The 17,029-nt window shown below is 36.3% G+C and overlaps 1 long non-coding RNA gene across 2 annotated transcripts; it reads left to right on the top strand.

Annotated features, from left to right (window-relative positions):
• Positions 1 to 745: 745 nt before the first annotated feature.
• Positions 746 to 15,909, top strand: LOC123865106. Of its 2 annotated transcripts, none has more exons than XR_006795901.1 (3): positions 746 to 1,034; positions 7,454 to 7,458; positions 15,899 to 15,909. It is a non-coding gene; the product is annotated as an uncharacterized LOC123865106 (long non-coding RNA). The 2 variants fall into 2 exon arrangements; XR_006795900.1 differs by lacking the exons at positions 7,454 to 7,458; positions 15,899 to 15,909 and adding exons at positions 10,154 to 10,156; positions 15,214 to 15,224.
• The last annotated feature ends 1,120 nt before the right edge of the window (positions 15,910 to 17,029 follow it).

The following is a 17,029-nucleotide window of genomic DNA, read 5'->3' as shown; positions in this document are numbered from 1 at the left end:
CGAAATAGGGGTTAGTTTTATTGTAAGATACTATCTTTTCACTTTGAATTAAATATTAACTACTCAATCTCAATCGCTAATCATGTCTATAAATAGGTGTATAGGTATACAGTCCCTATACTTCTCTGCAGATCTCTCTTTAATTTGTCAGCCGCTTTGATACGCCCAAACCGCAAACCGTCAACATTTAAATTCCTTCGGCATCGTTTTATCCATTTTATATCACAAGAAATTCTCAGCTCACTTAATTACTTATTTATCCCTAAAGGATGGTTATATCCCAGATAGTTCACATTCCCAAGCTCTGGATCCGGTAAATTAATTTCAACTTTAGGATACGATAGATGTTCTCGTCTCACTAGACGGCCTTGTTTAAATTGAGGATCGTGCAGGATTCAAAACATTATTCGCATTATTCTGCTGCGGGACTAGAAAAAATGTCAACTAACTTCAAGTTTTAGCGACCATTTTGGTAGAGCCCAAGTTCGAAGGCCGGTAGGTATGAGCTATATTATATATAGAAAACAATAATTAGGTTTACCTAGTTTAATAAAACTAACATAAGTCATAATTTTTCCTGGTCTATTTCTACCTTGACGGTAACATAACCATTAACCCTTTCTCACCAGGTGACGAAGACAGGAGCTATCAAATATCATGTCATCATTTATCAATTCGACCCTTTCGATATTCTTTGTATGAAACTTCTTACTGCAACGTACTTTAACGGAATCGTATCGTAACTGCCCCGCCTCGGGACAAGCTCACGAACAGGGGTGAGGTGCGTGGTCAACTCACAGTTCCCGCGCCTACGGCTCGTCATCCCCTCGCTTACGCCTCTCCATACCCGAGTACGTCTCTTCGTCCATGCTTGTCCCTCTCACCCCTCCTGTGGCCTCCCTGCTGTAAGCCGTAGCCTAGTCGACGTACTGGAGCTGCTTTTACATTAAGTTGACGCCTGGTTGACGGCGAGGCGAAAGGCGATACGGTGACGATCCCTTTCCGAGTTGATATGTGTGCTATGACCATAATTAGTGATCATTTGAAATTAATAAAAGAAGCCAAGAAGAGAGAGAGAGGAGAAGAGGAGGAGTGAAAGATGATTTTTATTTAAATGTCATATTAATATCAGGCGCCGATAATATTATGATATGCTGCTTACGAGTAGATATTTTTTCCCAAGTTATTATCTTCCTATTGCGTTAAAGTTACTATGTTACAAGTACGTTACATAATGACGATACTCTGGTGGTGAAAGACATACCTAATATAACACGGGACGTGGTATTTAGTCGCGTGGTCCAAATTATACGCTCTAAAAATCTGATTAATTAATTAATATTATAATGTCGTTTAATGACTACTGATATTAATGAACGCAAACTTGTGTTTGTTGGTTTGTCTTTCGATCACGCCACAACGCAACAACGATCGATCTGATTTCTTGCATGAATATAAGTAGTTAGTGACATAAGAGTTCAGATTTACATAGGTTACTTTTTATCTTAGAAAATCTGATAAAATAGAAGTTCTGACGGGACTTACCTAAATCCACTCGGATGATGTCGCGGGCATTATCTAATTGATAATAATTAATTTAAAAAAAATCCTAAACGGCTAACTAAAATCAGAAGAAAGAGATAGGGAGTGTGAGTTACAAAAAAGGTAAGTATAATTCTAAAATCTCAATACTTACGCTCAAATTTATATATTTTATCTGACTTATGTATATATCTGGATGTAGGTTTTTGAAGATCTCTTGGGAACTGTTTGGTTATAAAAAGTTGTCTATGTCAAAAACATGGACGCAAGCAACCTCGGTACCAAATTTCATACAAATCGGTTGAGCGGATGGGTCTTTAGGAATCCCGTGGGAACTCTTTGATTTTCCGGGATAAAAAGTAGCCTATGTCCGTCCCTGATATAAGCTAACTCTGTACCTTCCGTCAGAATCGGTTAAACTGTTGGGCTGTGAAAAGGTAGCAGACAGATAGACAGACAGACGCACTTTCGCATTGGATTAAAGTAATTGATGTCGCTTCCTCTTATAACTCGTACTACAAACAAACTGCGGGTAGAAATGAGGGGCAGATAAGCTCGCATCCTGTTACTGAATTTCCGGTGAGGCTTCTACTTGAGATGTGACGGTATATACAATTTTCTCATATTTTCACTCCCTTCAGATTGTCGATTGCTCTATGTGGCTTATTTTATTAATTACTAGACGAAGCCCGCGACTCCGTTCGCGTGAATAAAGGTTTTAAATCCCGCGGGAACTCTTTGTTTTTCGGGATAAATACTATCTCCATTCTACAGCCAAATGTGTTTAGTAGTTTTATGCTTGAAACAGTAACAAACAAACACACACACACATACACAAACTTCCGCCTTTATAATATTATACAGTGTGACTAGCTGATCCGTGGCATGCGTTGCAACTCACGTGCCACCTATTTTACGTTGATAGATTCACTGGTATTTTTCACGCATTGTTATAGTAGTTGAACAAGAAGGTAAAATAGAATAAAAATAGCTAAATTCAGTTAAATTCTAGACCTTATGGTCTATATATTTATGGTTATTTAGCTATTTTAGTTAAATTCTAGACCTTATGGTCTAGAATTTAACTGAATTTAGCTATTTTTAGCACGTATTCAGGTTGAAGCCACAAGATAATCTGCACTATTTAATCTATGTCGCGCAGAAAATGGTCACTTTCTTGTATGAAAAACTTAAAATAACACCCACCTGCGCTTTTTAAAATAAGCGTTTCCAAACAAATAGACTCCGTGGGTTGACGTTATGTATTTCATGTAATTTGTTTTTTATATTTAGAGAGAACAGTTTTAATTTTACACGGACCCTTACCATGTATTCAGAACAATTTTGTATACCAAATTTTTCGTATCCCAAACAAATTCTCATCTCCCGGGAAATTCGTTGCACTGACTTATCCGGCACGTGTCTGAATAAATTTATTTACGCCAAATAATCCCCAATGGTTTTGGAACAACTTTAGTGCAATACTCCTATATCTTTGATTTAATATTGCCTAAGCTACGATTATGTGTCGTTTCGACCCGGCTTACATTTTCACCTAAACCTAAACAATTTTACGTATAATATGTGGCCATTGTTCGAGGTATCTTTTGTATGTATCAAATAAGGCATTAGCTATATACGGAGGCGAGGCATAGACACCATCTGCCCAAATTTTTTGAAAATCCATTAAAAAATTAAAAAATCCATACAAAAATCTGCAGTAAACAAACAGTCACTACCAGGGAAAAATGCCCCTGTAGCTTTTTTTATCCATCAAGAGATCCAGGACCTAGCTTATACTTCAAAGGAAGTTATTGAGAGAGATAATTTCAGTATTAAATATTTGAAAAGTGATTGCCGAGTTTTTCACTGGTTCTTCTCGGTAGAAAGAGCATTCCAGACTAGTTTAGATTCAGTTGAAGATTGAAAAGCACTTGTAAAAATCTATTTGAGTAAAAATGAAAGATTTTTAATCAGTATTATATTTATGATACTTCTATTTAAGACAAGTGTAAATTAAAAATTTATAACACCCCGACAAGTAAAGGTTACAGTAACTAGAAAAAAGCTGATAACTTTCAAACGGCTGAACCGATTTTCTTGAATTATAGCTAAGAACACTCTCGATCAAGCTCCCTTTCAAACAAAAAAAAACTAAATCAAAATAGGTTCATTAGTTTAAGAGCTACGATGCCACAGACAGATACACAGATACACACGTCAATCTTATAATACCCCTCTTTTCGGGTCGGGGGTTAAACAACAGAAATGAACGTTAAAAAGGTTATGATGAAACCAGGTAGCCGAGTTAAAGGTTAAATCGTCAATTTCGGGGCATATTTACATAAGGAAGATAAAACCAACACGAAGTTAGTGTACATCAAAGCCTAACCCGTGAATCGTTTTAGTTTCCCAATTCCAATTTTATTCCCAGTGGCGGATAGAACCTACCAAAAAACTGGATTTAAAGTGGACGCCGTAAAACAAGATAGATTTCCCGGGAGCGCAATTAACCGGGACAGCTCTCTGATTTCGGGACGATCTTATTGCGGGACCCTAATCACGTTTTAGGATCTTCCGATGTAGATCGAATTGATTTACATTGTTTCTATTATGTCAGCGTTAACTGTTTTAAATAGGACAATTCTTTTAATTCGACATGTGCAACTTTAAATCATTGAAAAGTTCTACAATGAAATAGAGAAAATAGCTTCATCTCCCGATAGAAGGGCTGACTGATCTTTGCGGAAAGGACCAGCCTGGCTGTTCAGCGCAGGAATGCAGCCAGTATTCTTGGCAACGATCCATGCGGGCATGGTTTGTATACTAATTAGATAAGGTACCATTTTCAATAAGAAAAAAATTACAGAAGAATTTCACATTCTCGCAAACACCTGTTCTGTGTGACGCTGAAAGTGGAAACCTTACAATGAAATTAATAACAAAACGAATTCCTATGAATGCACCCAAAAAAAATAATGAATATATATTACATTTTATTAATAATTAATAAATAAAATATTTTAACGTGAAGGTATTACGTTTCCAATAATAAATAATGGTATATCCAATCTGCGTATCAAATTCAAACTCAGAATAATTTTTTAAATTTTATATTTATGACGTTGTAGGTATACAGAAATTAAGTAGACCTGAATAGGTCAGACGTCTAGGCACATCTCTAAAATAATATCGCGAAAGTATTTTTCCGAAAGAGCACGCCTGATACAAAGTAAGTAATTTCGTACGTGCTCTATGAAGGGTTCAAGAAAACCAATTATGGGATCAGATAGCTCTGAAGATGTAATTTTGTCCATTTATCACACGTTTCTAATGCTCATTAAGCTCATAGGCTTGGATTCTAAAGTTTGAAAGGAACTGCTTAGTTCAATTAGATAAGGCAGAAAATAAAAACGGTCAAGTGCGAGAGAGTACGTTAACGTACCATCGTACTGGATTTGACACTATATTGGCCATTTTGAAATTCGACATCTTGGTGCTTTATTATTATTGTTGTATATGTACATACATATAGAATAATTCTTTGCGACTTGTTACTTACTATCCAGCACTAGCTTCTCCTTTCAGCAAGGTAGAGATTGATCTAAGCAATAAGGCCGCTTTTACACACAATTGTTTTTTTCTGTTTTCATCCTTCTGTATTGTGTTCCTTTACATGTTTTTGTGTACAATAAAGACTTCTATCTATCTATCTAGCAAAAGAAATACACACTCGTGGAACGTTCAACTCTCGACCTATTACGGTTCATGAGATACAATCCGCTGACAGACAGACGGATATAGAGTCCCATTGGCATCATTCGGGTACGCGGAACCCTTTAAAAAACCTACTATTTAAAAAATTGAGAGCATTATTAGTAAGTAATTAATACCGACAAACGTACATAATACACAATATGGGCGTAACTTTAAAGCCTTAGAATATTACATCAGTAAAGGCCTAATCGGTAACATATCAGATAACATGAGTGCCCGTGTAATCGCATAATAGCTACAGATGTTCATTTATGAGCGATACAATTATTATCAATCTGTTCGTACCATCAATGTATACGTACTAATTTGTACATACATCAAACAATGGAGAAAATACCCTTATGTATAAAGACTAGCTGTTAGACCGTGACTTTGCCTGCGTAGATTTTTTGCCACTATGTGAATCTAAAGAGTATTTAAAATAATCATATACTAATTTACATTACAATATTACACATTATAAACATTTTAGTAGTATTGAAGGATCGGTTAAGTGGACTTTACATACGTACAAACTTTGAATGCCAAGTTTAGGAATAGAAATTCGTGAAATTCCGTCTTAGCGAGCACATACGTCCTTAAAGGAACCGCTACGCAAAATTTCAGTCTTGTAGTCGCAGTTTCAAAAATATCGTGATGAGTTCGTACGTTTCTCTTTTTAACCCCTGACCCAATAAGAGGGGTGTTATAAGTTTGACGTGTGTATCTGTGTATCTGTCTGTGGCATCGTAGCTCCTAAACGAATGAACTGATTTTAATTTAGTTTTTCTTGTTTGAAAGGTGGCTTAATCGAGAGTGTTCTTAGCTATAATAAAGAAAATCGGTTCAGCCGTTTGAAAGTTATCAGCTCTTTTCTAGTTTTCTTATAGAGGTTTTTGTGTCGGGGGTTTTTTAAATTTTAAGTTATGTATTTTATGTAATAAAGACAAAGCTAAATAAAAGTGTTTTAATTACTATAACTTTATCTTATTTGTGGAAGTCGGGCTGCAGTAATTTATGTTTCCACCCGGTCTCAACAAACGCTTTCAAACTTATTAGTTTTATAAAAAGTTTGCATGCTATTTGGCTCTACATAGAATGCTCTCGCAACTTTACAAGAAGCAAGACTAAAACTGCACTCCAGTTTTTGAATTCTTATTCTTGACACTATATTAGCTTTTACGAGCGGGACTATAATAAAAACTTTGAAGAAAAAAATTACTTCCACATTTTTAAAAACTGATATTTATAAAGTTAGCTATTAAGTCATTCAGTCATTCTTAGTTTTTTAAGTAGTATACCCTGAGAACCTACCGATTTCTTAGTAGATTAGTGACTAATTTAGAACAGCTCGAATCCAGAACCAATACCAGACTTAATATGAAACTAAATATTACGAGAAATAACATTTTAATCTATCACAATATACCTACTAAAGAGCCATGAACCGTGATAGCCTAGTGGTTAAGACATCCGTCTATTGTTCCGGAGGTCAAAAGTTTGATCCCGGGCACGCACGTCTAACTTTTGAGTTGTGAGCGTTTTAAGCAATTAAATATCACTCGCTTGGTAAAGAAATATATCGTGAGGAAACGTGCATGCTTGAGAGTTCTCCATAATGTTTTCAAAGGTGTGTGAAGTCTATCAATCCGCACTGGGCCAGAGTGGCAGACTGAGGCTGAACCCCTTCTCATTCCGAGAGGAGACCCATACTCAGTAGTGGGCCGGAGATAAGTTGGTCATGATGATGGAATATTTCAAAAAATTGGATGAGTCAAGTGCGACGTCAGCTCGCACATGTAGAGTTCCGTACAAGAAATAACACTTTTTTTTTTACATTTTCATGGCCACCGTTTTGAATTTTTATTATTTTTTGTTATAGTGGCAATAGACATTCAGTGAAAATTTTGAATCTCTAGTTTTACGGTTCACGAATACAACCCACTGGCAGACAGACGGACGAAGGGACAGCGGAGGCTTAGTAGGTAATAGGTAGTTCTTTCACTCCGGAGTGCCGCGATATTTTTTTTTTAATAGTCTAAGCGATTGGTGGTAGATTACCTACGAGCAAAGAAAAAGATCTTGCGTAATGATTGTAAATCCTTGTACGATTATGCGTGTAGTCGACTAATTCACGTAATTATTTTACACAAAGACATCGTTAGGTCTTACCCCGTTTCCCCTTTTCAACTCCCCCCATGTTTGTCTACCTATTAACTGATACGCGGCACACTCGACTCGAATGATTGACCTAATTACCGACAATCACATAATGAAGTAAAGATATGTTAGTAACATTATTTACTTGTGGCAATGATATCAACTCCGATTTCATTTGAGAGATTTATTTTAGCTATTAATTTTATTATTATTCATAAACTCCACGCAATAATTTTATTTTCTCTGTGGCATCGTGACGCTCAAACAGATCGACCGCTTTTAAAGTGTTCTATTTTATTTTATTCAAAAGCAAGTCTCTTCACTAACATAGTATCGCTATGCCCGCAGGCACATTTATTATTATTTTGCTTTTATCTTATTATTTTTTAATGTGTTTGTCAAATAAATATTTTCCATTCTAAGAATTAAATAAAATAACTAAACTTTTTATGTTTATTGTAATAAAAAAAGAGTATAAATAATAAACACAAATTAGGCAGGGATACTATGTTAGTGAACGGACTTTCATTGTGATAATTTTCACAGAAAGTCTTTTCAGTCGTTTAAATTTTATAGCTCTTTTAGTGTGTGTGCCCGAAAAAAATGTTTTTTTTACTCAATAATTACTTGTCTAATTAATTATTGTTATTGAGTTACGTAAACCAATGACACTTCAAGACTATGCCAATCGACCTACGTGGTGATTCGCTAACTCAGTGCTCAACAGTGAAAGATAGCAACCGATCTCATTAACATTGGTTGGTTCTACATTGCTGCTTCACTGAATGATATTAAAATACTTTTTCGTAGAAAACTTTCAATGAATCAAAAATAAATGACGAATGAGCTCGTTGGCTATCATTCAGAGACCTGATCCTGATGGACTCACTAAAACTTATCAACCATTTTAAGTTTCTATTAAAATAAACTCCGTAACTCTACGCCACTTGCGTTCTTCCGTCTTGACACGATCGCTCGGCTTCACAGGAACTCCGGCAGCCGTAATTACAGTTCAGAAGAAACTGAAAATATAATATCGTCTTTATTACGAGCACAAAAAGTCTCTCATAAAGGCTTATAACTTAGCTTTAATGTGTGCGAGTGGTGTGCCTAGTTGGTTATAGGACTTTTAAGCATAATTTTTTTAGTGTTTTAGTTACTTCCGTACTAAGGCTGTGATCTATAGAGTGCACTTAGATTTTGCTCAGATTAATAGCTCGTTCACACAGGCTGCGTAGGCGTAGAGGTAGCGCGTACCATTGCGTTGTAATGTATGGAAATGTATGAAACATGGCAACCCGCTTGCGTAAAGCGTGGACGTATGTATAACCCGGTGTGTTAGGGGTTTATGTGCGTCACTACGCACGGGTCACGTGTACGCAATTGGTGTGAATCGGCCTTTAGACTTAAGACACTGTTAAAACGAGACAGTGTTATACTGCTGGCATAAATCTGTCTCGTTTTAACTGAAACTTAAGTCTAAGCAAAGTCAAAGTGCGTTTTATAGCACTTTATAGATATCAGACTTAGTGACGCTGCCCCTGACTCAGTGGTGAGCGCTATGTTCTTATAACTTGGAATTCCCGTTCGTTCGATTCTGGCAAGGGCAATTTCAGATTTCAGACACGTTTGGTGGACACGACAGATGGACAGAACGGACAGACAGACAACAAATTGATCCTATAAGGGTTCCGTTTTTCTTTTTGAGGTACAGAACCCTAAAAAGGTAAAAGTGAACAGTGTTTTGTGTGTATATTTTTGTACAGACGTAGTGTTTCAAAGTTACAATATCCGTGTGTAGCTATCACCTAAGTAAGAAGTAAAGGAGGGAAAATGGAAAAGTCATCTCAGTGAGTGCTAACAAGTTTCTAAGCGACGGAAATGAGGTTCTGAAGACGGACGGAGTAGTTTATTATATCAACCCTCGACCCAAAAAGAGGGGTGTTATAAATTTGACGTGTGTATCTGTGTATCTGTCTGTGGCATCGTAGCTCCTAAACTAATGAACCGATTTTAATTTTTTTTTTTTGTTTGAAAGGTGGCTTGATCAAAAGTGTTCTTAGTTATAATCCAAGAAAATCGATTCAGCCATTTGAAAGTTATCAGCTGTTTTCTAGTTATTGTATCCTTCACTCGGGGGTGTTATAAATTTTTAATTTACACTTGTTAGAAGTGAAATTTATTATTAGTCAATTGTCTTAGATCAGTACTACCAATATCAGTAATAACAATACTGTATAGTATTGTTATTTCGCGGTTTGCAAATATAGTTGCGAGATTTCTCATTGAGACAGCAGAATATAAATTGGACTAAGGCGATAAATTACGTCAACATTGTATTCAGGCTTCAGCCTTTATAACTTATGGGGAGTAGACTGGTAACAAATTATCTGGCTTCCATTCGATCCTGATCAATTTACTTGAATATTAATCTATCAGTACAGTTTTTAAATTTATGACAAGAGCTAGAGGAGACCCACTAGTTTAGTTTACGAAAAAGTGCCAATTTAATTAAATTTTAAATGTCAGTGTAGGATTCTTAGGATTCCTAAAGAAAGCAATCATAAGGGAGGATAATAAAAGCTATACATAAAATGTAGGTAGGTACCGAGGCAGAAATAAAGGTAGGTACATATTTACAAAGAAATTACATATAGGAAATTACCTAGTATTTCATCTTCATCATCATCATCAGCCTGTGGATGTCCACTGTTGGACATAGGCTTTCCCTATAGAGCGCCACCACACCCGTCCTCAGCCTTCCTCATCCAGCCACTTCCCACCAGCCGCTTTATATCGTCGGTCCATCGTGCTGGGGGGCGTCCCACACTACGCTTGCTTAAACGCGGTCTCCACTCAAGGACTTTCCCGCTCCATCAGCCATCGCCTAGTGCTAGGTGCTAGAATGGCGACCTTACAGCGCAAAGCGTAGCGTAGTGGTTGGATGACCCTCCATTAGGTAGACTTCAAGCTAGCCGCTGAATAGGGATGAAGACAAAGTCAAATCAGCGACTTTTTACTGAATGTCAAATCGGTTGCTTAGTCGCTTATAGGAGCTTGTATGAAACACATAGATGTGACGTCATAAACGTTCGGCGTAATTTGACGTACTTTTTTGTTGATTTATGAATTTTGAAAGACCCTTTATTTAATAGTTCCTAAGAAACAGTTTATTTTACATAGACATCAATGGAATGGCATCTGGAAAAGTCCATACAAGAGATCTATATGTAAGGTGTGGGCGTTTGTCGGTTGATTAAGATGATGATGATGAATAAACAAAAAGTTGAAAAATGTAATCGTCCAAATCAGAATTTTTTTTTGAAGGTGGTTAAAATTTTCAATAATATGACACGCAAGCGTCGGATTGCAGAAATAATTATAAATTTTGTGACATAAATTCAATAGAACAAAAAGCTAAGATATCACATCCAGATGGGAGAAGATAAATTGGACTTAGGCGATAAATTTTGCCAAAATTGTTCTCAGCCTTTATAAGTTATGGTAACTAGACTTGCAATAAATTATATCTGCCTTTTCTTTAATTGAGACCGTGGCGGATTTCACTTTTGACTGTTTAAATAAAATGAATTAAAAATTTATAACACCTCCGACAAGTGACGGTAACTAGAAAAGAGCTGATAACTTTCAAACGGCTTAACAGATTTTCTTGAGCTAAGAACACTCTCGATCAAGCCACCTTTCAAACAAAAAAATTAAATTAATATCAGTTCATTAGTTAAGGAGCTACGATGCCACAGACAGATACACAGATACACACGTCAAACCTATAACACACCTCTTTTTGGGTCGGGGGTTAAAAACGGTGGGTATAATATAGGCCTTTGTTGTCAACCTAGATTACGGCAAAATGTACATAAGCCACGATCAAGGGCTGCCATTTTGGGAATTCCTTAAAGTGGTCCATTTGAGAGCTTAAGCGAGGTTAAGATGTTATTCAATAACATGTTACAACTTTAAGCTCCTTGTTTCCAAGCTTTAGAGGGTTTATTTCCTGACATTACCCTCTTAAACTTTGGTTTCGTTTAATTATAGTGAAATATATTGATAAATAATGTAAATCCAGTTGCTTGAGGGTTTTAAACATATCAAATAGAATCCACCTAAAATCACAAAAATCACATTTAAAAAAATGATTTCATCGTAAGCGCTTGAAGGCTTCTCTGAGCGCTGCAAATTCCTAAGATTTACTTAGGAATTACAAAAATAACAGTAAGTAAATTGTTTACTTTAAAGTCATTGATAGAAAGGAAAAAACTCACTCCATACTAATATTATAAATGCGAAAGTGTGTCTGTCTGTCTATCTGTCTGCCACCTTTTCACGGCCCAACAATTTGATGAAAGGTACAGAGTCAGCTTACACCCCGGGGACGGACATAGGCTACTTTTTATCCCTGAAAATCGAAGAGTCCGCACGGGATTTTTAAAAAGGCTCATCCGTGTATCCGGTTTATATGAGATTTGGTATAGGGGTAATTTTCGTTACCGGAAATTGACATAGGCAAGTTTTATCCCGGAAAAGCAAAGAGTTCATACGGGATTTTAAGAAAACCTAAATCCACGCGGATGAAGTCCCGGGCATCACCTAGTATACTATAAAAAACCATTTCAATCTACTCACAACAAGTAGGTTCCTAACTAACTAAAATCTGCATTCATATTATAAAGGAGCTTATATTGAACTAACGGAATGGAATCACTGCTGAATTCACAAGTGCTTCGTCCCACGTACAAGTTCCCTCACTAACGACTTCCCAAACTTTAGACTTCAACAGATCAACGCGCTAATCGATGCACTTCAACTAATAGTAGGTATTTGCGAATTCTGAAGATCTGTAACCGAGCATAGAACGTATGAATAGAAATAATTATACCTATCTACCCACTGATTAAAATCAAAAGTACCTATTAGAGACTAATATTATAAAGAAGAAAGTTTGTATGTGTGTGTGTGTGTGTGTGTGTATGTTTGTTACTCCTTCAGGCAAAAACTATTTGACGGATTGGGCTTAAATTTAGAATGGAATAGAATAGAATAGAATAGAATAGAATAGAATAGAATAGAATTATTTTATTTGCATAATGTGTGTATAAAAGATGATATATATGATTACAAGGTTCAGCACATTAGCCGTAGTGGCGTACAAATATTGTGTTAGTTATATCTACATGGAGATAGATTATACCCTGGATTAGCACATAGGCTACTTTTTATCCCGGAAAATCAAAGAGTTCCCACGGGAATTTTAAAAAAGCTACATCCACGCGAACGAAGTCGCGGGCATCAGCTAGTTAGAGATAAAAAGACCGATTTCCTTGCCTAATTTCTATCTATTGACTATGTAAGTATGTATGTATATTGTATGTATTATATGTATATCAGCTATCCAGTTCCGTTCGAGTGGAATTTCTAAAAAAAATTTTTGCTTTAGGGGAGTTCACGTTAAAATTAAAAAAAATTAAAAAATATAATAAAATCGATATAACTCAAGTTTCTAGGACAATATCTATTTGCTGTCGTATAACGTAACGTAACGTATTCAAGTGACAATTAATAAACCAATATGTTCAGAATTTTTTAAATCTTGTATAGTCCGTACATAATGAGTTCTCCCGCGCCATTTTAACTTTGTGTTTACTGTCATGTGAAAAGTACAGTTCACCTTGGAAATAAGGACTAAAATCGTAATTTTGACATGCCAGTTGACATGTAAAGATAAAATAGAGCGTGAGAACTCATTTTGCACGCATTATACTAGATTGTTTTGGCCGAATTAATCAATTCTCAAAAAAATCTAGAGACAACTCTGATATCATCTATAACAAAATTCTTTAAAAGATAACCTTAACTCAATAATAATCTGAAATAATATCGGTTAACGCAATATGAGGGTTACCTAGAACCTACATTTTATAAGATCAACATCATACTTAGTGGACTCGTCTGACCTCCCCAACATGACGAAATATGTTCCTGAAAATTTATTTCCTTCAGCCGTGGTTAGCCCTGCGCCTATACATACTAATCCAAGCTCAATCCCCCGTAAATATTGCCCTAAGCTGAAATCCGGCTTCACTGAAGGCACCCTTGAGAGTGTGTGCTTTGTTTTCAAGTTCTAAAGTTAGGCGTCCTTGGTTTAAAGTCCTCGCTTAAGCTTAACTTAGCTTACAAAAAATATGAGAGCTAGCAACGACTTTCAAAATCAGTTTGATTAATTTTGAATTTAAACAGACAATTAAATTTCATAAAGTCCTTGAATTGGTTGGTCTACTAAGTGTCTCTATTTTCCAAAAAAACATTATACGAGGGCGGCACTGAAAATTTCGGGAATCAAGGAAGTGACACAACATTACTATTTAAAAATGTATTTATTGCTTTTCGAAGTATTCTCCGCGAAATCTGACACATTTTTCCATACGATGGAACCAATCATTGAAGCAACCTTCCATTCGGAAGTTGGGGTCTCCAAAATGGCCGTTTTGTAGGCGTCCACAGCTTCTTCAGGTGATGAAAATCTCTGACCACGCAATGTATTCTTTATTTTAGGGAAAGTACAGAAATCATTAGGGTTTAGGTCGGGGCTGTACGGCGGATGGTCTAATAATTCTATGTTTTCTTGCTCTAAAAACTCTTTTGTTCTGTGCGCGGTGTGAGAACTCGCATTGTCGTGATGGAGGATGATGCGGCGGTTGCAGTTCTCTTTACGAAGTTCAGAAACGACCTGTGGCAAACAAATGCTAGCATACCATTCTGCATTAACCGTTCTTTGTCCCTCAAGAGGACTAGTAGCAAGATGGCCGGTTTTGGAGACAAACGTGGCCACCATTTTTTTTGCAACACTTCGTGAACGAACAATTTTTGTTGGTTTTAACTCATTTTCGAACACCCAAACTCGTGACTGGTTTTTTGTTTCGGGTTCGTACGCATATATCCATGATTCGTCACCTAATACGATGTTGTATACAGCATTTGAAGATCCTGCGTGGAATCTTTCGAGAGTTCTGACGCACCAAGTAACGCGAGCCGCTTTTTGCTCTTCACAGAGCAAATGCGGTATCCATCGGGAAAACAACTTTTTTACACCTAATTGTTCATGCAAGATTATTTGTATTTCTCATGCCAATGTCTAAAGTTGTCTGAATTTCGCGGTATGTCACATGTCGATCTTCCTCAATCAGCTTACGCACAGCATCAACGTTTTCTTGGGTGACTGCAGTTTTTGGACGACCTTGACGGGGATCATCACTGAGCTTGACACGTCCACGTTGAAATTCAGCAAACCAGCGATACATTGTGGTTTTAGATGGGGCTTCATCACCAAATGCAGAAATCATCCGGTCAACACACGGTTTTTGTGTTAAACCACTTCGAAAGTCATAATAAATCATCGCTCTAGAATTTTCTCGAGTCAATTCCATTTTCTCAACGACTAAACAAGTTTGACAAGACCTTGTGCAAGACCGAGAATCTTTTTTTAAAAAAATAAATGGTATTCGATTTTTAAAACCAAGGAGTTTTCAATTAAAAAAAATTAATATGACAGGGACAGCGGAAATATTCCATTCCCGATACTTTTAGTGCAGCCTATGTATCAGGGGACACGGCCATTAAACGGCCAAGCCATACTTTTTTCATCGAGATGTAGAGTTTGTAGAATCAGGGCTTGTAAGTAGAGTTATTTGTTATTTATTTTTATAAATGTGATACAGTCAAAATAATATAGTGCTATAGATTTGTGCTGCCTACGGGACCTAGGCCATGTACAAAGACTTGGCCTAGGTCCCGTAGGCAGCACAAATCGAAGGTCAGTTAAGATACTCTACAAAGAAATCTCATAACTTTTTAACAGTGAAAGCATTATGAACTTGTGAGTCTTGGCAATCAAATTTACATGAAATTTTGGTGGAATAGTTATTTAACGGAATATCATAACACAAGAACTCGAGGTTCTAATAAATTAACTTCAGAGCTTAACAATTCAGCGCACGTCAGGAAAATGTCCTTTGAAGACATAGGCCGCGGTGCGGGTGTCGCATGTCAAACAGTACGAGAGTCGAGAGTCGAGACAAATAGCGCTCCCACAGGACTTAGGGAGAAGTAATAAATATACAAAAGAACACACGTGTTGGCGGCAAAAGATTTGTCGAGTTAAACACCTTCACGGATTGAATAAAACATAAATGGGTAATAGTAACATGTAAAGCGTTTAGTACAATAGTATAATTATTATAATTGAACTCGAACTTGAGCATTAGCATCAGCTATTCCTTCTTCTGACTCTGAAAGGAGACCCGTGCTCTGTAGTGAGCCGGCCATGCATTGATCATGATTATGATTATGAATTATGATATTACAGAGTTATAACCTTTTTAGGGTTCCGTACCTCAAAAGAAAAAATGGAAGGATATTTTACTAGCATAAAGACAACCACGTATTTTTTTAGAGTAACCAAATTCTGTTTTAGAATTCCTGTGGCCGAATTTTGGTCCTATACGTACAAAAAAAAAAGAAAAACCGCACCTGCGATTTCTTCATAAACGCCCACTAAGAATTACCATGCATAATATGTATAAAATGTTCTCCAATAAACACTTCAAATATCTATTGGTGAGAACATTAATAAAATTCATTTTTTTGGGGTTTCGCTTTGAAATAGACGTATTATTTGAGGAAAGAATTTGAAACCCACGTGGAATTGTAAGTCAAATAGATACGGGCGGATTCTTTCAACCATATAATATGAATAAAGGTAATCGCACTGTTTACCTGAAGGGATCTCGATTACTTAAGGCGAATTTATACGGGTAAGCTGCCTTTTTTATCATGCAAATTTGCATGCCGACTCTTATCTTCATATTTCTCAGAGTTACCTTCTTGGAATGTTGCTTTTATCAGTGGTTGTGTAGTGTTATGAAGCATATTGAGTTTATTGCTTCCTAGCAAATTTTTCTTGACGTCACTTGGGTACCTATCTATATCCCTATAGCGTACACACTACACATATACATAATATTATTTATTATTTATTGTATTAACTAACGTCGTGAAATCTTCGGAATGGTGAAAACCGTATTGAAAACAAGAGGCTTAGAAGATATGAGCCAAAACATAAACAAACACCGATTAGAAAAAATATGGCAACAATAAAGATCTTACTTAAATCCTGTAACAAAAGTGCAATAGTTTTGAAATACATAAAATTTAAAATTATATTACGAGTAGAATAAGGCCTTTAAACTATGAAAATTGCAACATTATAAGTTAAAGTCCTAGAGCCACACTAAATTCGTGTTTTTGGTATAATCTCAGAAACTGCCGTACGGATTTTCACCAATAGAAAGAGGATTATCAAGAAGCTACATTAGGCTATAATAAAATTTAGGAACATTTTGCAAAATAGTGTTAATTGTGAATTAAGTCGGAAAAATCGTCACCCGTGTGAAACCAGGGTGGATCTCTAGCTAACATTTAAATGAGACTCAAAAGTAACTCGTATCAAAAGTAATCTCATCCTATTTTTCAACTGTCTCATATGAATAAGGTGATA

Source organism: Maniola jurtina, chromosome 5, assembly GCF_905333055.1.
Source record: "Maniola jurtina chromosome 5, ilManJurt1.1, whole genome shotgun sequence".
Classification (NCBI taxonomy): domain Eukaryota; kingdom Metazoa; phylum Arthropoda; class Insecta; order Lepidoptera; family Nymphalidae; genus Maniola; species Maniola jurtina.
Note: the sequence above shows the minus strand (reverse complement) of the source record. Positions and strands in the feature narration are given on the sequence as shown.